The sequence below is a fragment of the Cimex lectularius genome, unplaced genomic scaffold, assembly GCF_000648675.2.
Source record: "Cimex lectularius strain Harlan isolate CLEC.00 unplaced genomic scaffold, Clec_2.1 scaffold63, whole genome shotgun sequence".
NCBI lineage: Eukaryota > Metazoa > Arthropoda > Insecta > Hemiptera > Cimicidae > Cimex > Cimex lectularius.
Window position 1 is genome coordinate 1991744 of NW_019392694.1, and position 6000 is coordinate 1997743.

Here is a 6000-nt window from a genome sequence, read left to right on the forward strand (position 1 = left end):
TCTACGTTCACCCGTGTAATGTCATTTTATTATTCACACTGTTTCTATCATTTTTTTAATTTGGAATTTTATTACAACGCGCATGATTTTATAAAAACAATGCTTTGTTCTATGTTTTTCAAATGTAATTACGAATACAATTAAACCCGATGTTTTAATCCTGGATGTCCAGGAGGACCAAAAACCGTCAGCCTTGTCGCAGAATTGACGGCCATAATGGGTTTAACAACTGTTCAGTTCAACGGGAAGTTGAATTCTAAGCACTATTCAAAACAGATTTACATTTGCGCAACGTGTTTCCTTTACAACTTGCTTCCTATGTTAACAGACCGAGACCTATTAATCTACTGAGTAATGATAACTGAAATATTGATATTTACAGTTGTTTAATGTTAAAGTTTTTCTTAAAGATATCTCATCTTTCTATATATTTAAGTTAATTAATCAGCGAATTCGTCTGAAAGAATAAACGCAAACCTATATAATTAGAGAAGAAAAATCGAAAAAAAATGATTTAGAAAGAAAGAACAAAAGAGAAAAAAATATATTTGGCCTGTTTTGGGAAATAGTAGAAAATATCTCCTTTGTTAGATTTGTGAGGCTAGATTCTTGTAAGAGAACGGGGTCATCTCTGATGGATATGAGGTCAGTAGTCGGAGGATGTGAATTTATATGTTTTGCCCTTAAAGGAAAAGATTCATTTTATGTCAGGCATAAAAGTAAACAGCAACATTCAACACAAATATGCTTGGCACTTAAATATATTAATCCGTATTATTTCATCATGTAAGTTTAATAATATCAGAAAAATATTGTAAAGTGAATCTGACCCCTCGTACACGACATCCATGGGTAGTTGGATATTAAGCCCTCCTGAATGACAGGAATGTTTTTATTTCCTTACTTATTTCTCAATAGTTAAGTAAACAATGAAGTTATGCAATGCATAAATTTGATTCAATTGCTACTAAGTTCAATGTTTTAAGGCTTATAACACAATTCCATATTAGTTTTTTTTAATCTAAAAGTCAAAATGTTCGCAGTTTCCCGGGATTGAAAACTTTAGTAAGTAGTTTAATACAATTTTCGATGAGACGGTGCTTAGCGAAGGGGCTAATTCGGCTCAAAATTTTCTTAAATCCAATTAGGTTTATCCGAAGTACATACCGTTCTTGACATACCACGTTAACATCGTTATTTTCAAAATTTCTCTCCAAGTTTTCAGGGATTGACGTTCCATTTTTAATTCATAACTAATAAAATGCGCGTTTACATAATATAAATTAAAGTGTTTTTTTTAAAGAATGTTTTTATAATGCAAGGTACAAATCAGATAATTAGTTATTAGAAAAGGTTGGAACTTGTACGCAATTTGTCACGTTGGGGTTGTCTTAAATGAACAAAACAGTAGGTAACATTTATGTTGTATAAATAACTTATAACAAATTTCAAATTGGAGCGAGAGTGCACCAGAATTCGCTTGATGCGCGGCGGCTCCGGCAGACGAGGAACGCGTGGCGTCCTGAGAGGTTGCTTCTCGCCTTTGCGGTTTTGCGCTCTCGTCTTTTTCCCCGGGGACGACAAAATATATATCTCAGGATTCAACGGCCTTTTTTCTGGTCAGAGGAGATCTTTCTGGCACATCGGACTGGGCAACCGTCTTCGATTGAGTTCGACAGCTATTTACCTTCAACTTTCATCGAGCTGCACTGGCAGGGTAATCACTTGTCCCAAGAACATTTTATTTTCATTATTTTATTTCTGTCAAATGATTTTCTTTATTATTGCCGGCTCAATGTCATTAATTTTAATTGAAGAAAAAGTATTGATTTAGTATTTTTAATTTTTAAAAAAGGTTTTAATCGGTATTATTCATTTTAAATATAGAAAAGGTATTTATTTTGTATTATTTATTTTTAATTAAAAAAAGGAATTTATTCTGTATTATTCATTTTTATTTAAAAAAAATAGAAAAAAGGTGTTTATTTGTATTTTTTTTTGCTGTGGTTTATTTTTTATTTCTTCTCACAACGTCTAAAACAACTTTCCTGATCCACCCATTTTATTGTAAACTTTAATCATAAATTACAGGTTCCAAAACCTATGTAATACTATTGTAATAAGACACGTCCATTTTTCTCTTTTCACCTTGTAAGTACATCTCACGACTTAAACTTTGTAACACAGATTATTTTCTTAACCTTTTTGTTATCCTTGTTATTTGTATGTGTTTGTTTTATGTTTGTGATGTAGGGAAGTGAAATTTTTAACAGTTTTTTTTATACAACATTTGGATTCGTTTTGGGCTAACTAATGTCCTGTGTTCCACTTAAAAATTGATAATTTCTCTAGATTTTATACAAATTTAAATGATCAAAACCGGTCAAATCCGTATTGGTTATCTTTCAGTGGATTTTAACAAGTTTAGCTATTAGGCTCTTATAAGCGAGAAAAATAAAGCTGCAATAATCAAAAACGTCGCGAACGTTTTATGTCATAATTCAGTTTGGATTTATTATTTAATGAGTCCAAATTTATGCAACTGCATATACTTTTAAGGGCTCTATATCACTGTAATGCTTCCGGTGGATCTGTCGGGTTGTTTCGAAGTTATCGCCATTTCCTAAAACATTTTCGAGCATAATACTTGAGGTTAAAGAATTATTTTTTGGTTTTCACAAATATTTGTATTCAGAGAAGTGTGTGTTCTAGTTCTAGTTCATAGTGCAGAAAACGATTGATAGATAATCGATAAATTATAAATCATTATATATTTATAAACGATTAAAAAGTTAGTCGAAATCAGACTTAAGTGAATTAGTTAATGCAGTACATAATTTCATTCATGTGCTATTTTCTTTCTCCTCAGAAAGCATAGAACTGTTTTATTTAAGTTGTCCAAATGTATGCAATTGCAAGTAGTTTTAAGGGTTCCATATCACTGTAATGTTTCCGGTAGATTCGTCGGGTTGTTTCAAAGTTTCCATTTCCTAAAACATTCGGACTCACTTTCAAGTTAAAAAATTATGTGTGGTGATTAGTGACCGTTAGTCGATGATTATTCAAAAATCGTGAGATGCGGTCTTAAAAAATTATTTTTTGGTTTTCACAAAATTTTGTATTCAGGGAAGGAATTGTTTAGGAGTGCAGAAAACGATTGATAGATAATCAAGAAATTATAAATCATTGTGGATTATTATAGATTTATATATTATTAAAATTTATGGTCGGCTAACATCCAAATTTTTCCCAAGCGTTGAAAAAAGACAAAAAGCAAAATGGCTACGCCCCGACTACTGGACCACCCAAATGCTATCAGGACATGGAAACTTCGCAAGATGTCTTCATAAATATAAGAAAAGAGAAAGCCCTTTATGCTCCGTTTGCAGCACTGAAGAAGACGCCTAACATAAACTCTTCAGCTGTATCAAATTCAAGGCAGAAAGAGAACGTTTGCGAAAGATCATCACCTCAGCAGAACGGCCGCCTAATCTCCACAAGCTAGTCTGTGATACCAAATCTTTTGGAGCACTAAAAGACTTTGCCTCAAATACGCTTAAATGAACAAGTCCCTATTTATTCTATTTATTCAAATTATTAAGTCCTACATATTGTTATTATTGTTAGAGTTTTATTACCGTTATTTATTGCATAATAAAACATAGGTTTAGGTTTAGGGTTCCGGGCTGTTTTCCTCTTCTTAGTAAGAAAATTTTAGATAATATAAATAGATAGAAAATAAAACCAACGAAAAGTAAATGTGCAAGGGGAAACCAGCAATGGAAGACCTTTTGTTTTAGGTTCTAAAATGAAAATATGGTCCCTTCAAAAACCGACCAGCGGTCTCGCCTGAAGGAAAGATCACTGGGAGGTATTTTTATCCCATTTATTTGAAATCCCTTAGATATACAAATTCGATTAAGCTAAAGCGTTTGTCCGCCGGTATGGGGTCTTCCTCAGGTACGGCGGGGTGGTGGAAAGGGTAAATTAAAAAAAAAATATATTATTAAAATTTATATTATTATATTAATTGCCCGGCAAATTACATTGGTATTACATCCCAATATCTGGATAAGAGAGAAAAGCAATATATCTATGATTGCAAAAAACCCAAGCAAAATCCTAGATCGCTGGCTATACTCCATTTTGAACACAAACACAATTTCGACTTCAACAATTCAAAAATATTACACACAGAACAAAACAAACATAAACGTAACTTTTTAGAAATGGTTTACATCAACAGAGATAAACACAGCATCAATGACAGAACAGACACATGTAAACTCAGTAGCAGCTACGCCAATATCATTAATAAAATTCAATATCGATCACATACAAATATCATCACATCACACAAAACATAATATAACATATAAAACAATCATCACATTCCACACATCAAACATTTCTCCATAGTCTAATTCTTCAATAATTGGGCTTTCCTTTCCCTAATCTTCCCCGTCTATATAATCCTGAAAAGATAATCTGGCTGAACCATTACCAACGGTTTTTCTCATCGTCGGCTCTTTTCACCTCAAAGAAGCCAACTCCTCATATAAAAATGTCTTTATATTCCGACTACCTTCCCCATCCCTTCAAAATCCAACGTATATAATCATAAAACAGCAACATCTCACTGGCACTCTCAACACGGCACAGAAGAATGGCACAGTTACGCAGACAACAAACACTTTGAGTGAGTACAAATACTTTGATTGAATATAAAAATTTTTTTGTTGCATTGTATACATTCATTTTGTCACACCCTACAATGTTTCTAAATCCCAGGCCCTGAAGATGATCTCAATAAAGATCGAAACGTAGACACGATAAAAAATATGTTTTTCTAAAACCTACGTCACACCAGACCGCATCTCACGATCTCCGAATAATTATTATTAAAAAGTTAGTCGAAATTAGACTTAAGTGTGTAATTAGTTAATGCAGTACATAATTTCATTCATGTGCTATTTTCTTTCTCCTCAGAAAGCATAGAACTGTTTTGCAAATCTGGAAATATATGCATAAAGTTGGACAAGATAGACAGCTATAAGAACTAGGACATGAAGGGAATAACAGTTTAATAAATTCTGGAATAGGAAACCCGGGCAAACTGCCTCACGCCCTCTTCGACCAATTTTTCAAGCTGGGAGTTCGTATGTGTTTCGGAGGACAATGCCGGCTCCTTTTGTCTTCGGCCAGTAAATTAATTTCAAAACAACTGCCCCCCCCCACCCGCTCCGGAAACAAAACAAAATTAATATTAAAAAACCCGACCGGGGGGAAAGGCGATTATATACAGAAGCGGAGGATCACAATAGGACCTGAAACCCTTGTGGCACTATTACTCCCATGCCGTGTATAATTTATCAATTTGCCTTTAGAAAGGGCTTCCGAGGAAAAAGAAGACACGAAGGTAGAAGGGCCTAGGTGGATATCTTTCTAGAACAGGCTCACTATCATTCAACTACTCGAGTGGTCGGTTCCTCGCATATCGCAATTACCGGTAGAAGAACCTCTTTCTCGCCACTTTATTTACCCTTTGGGCCTGTCTTTTATTTATATTTACTTACTAAGATATTGCACGCTGGTCCCTTTTCTAAAAATAACTGCTTTTGATCTTGAGGTTCACAGGCGGCTGTGCTACGATAACAATAATAATAAAGAATTAAATTTAATTTTTGAAAATTAGACAATTTAATACGTAAATATTTTAACCAAACTGACAAGTCTTATATGAAAATTTCAGTGTAGACATGATATTGTTGAATATCGGATAATTCCTTTTTACATTACATTCACTGTCAATTAAATGTTTGTAGAGTTAATTAATATAATTCTAACTCGAAATAAAATTTTTCAAAGGTAAAAATAATGTTCTGGCCCTTATGTTTTATTGGACGTGATGAATATTGGGGAATAAATCATGATGGATCGGAAAAACAGCTTATTGTTCATACTTTTTTTGTAATACTTTTATTCCATTTAAATCCATTA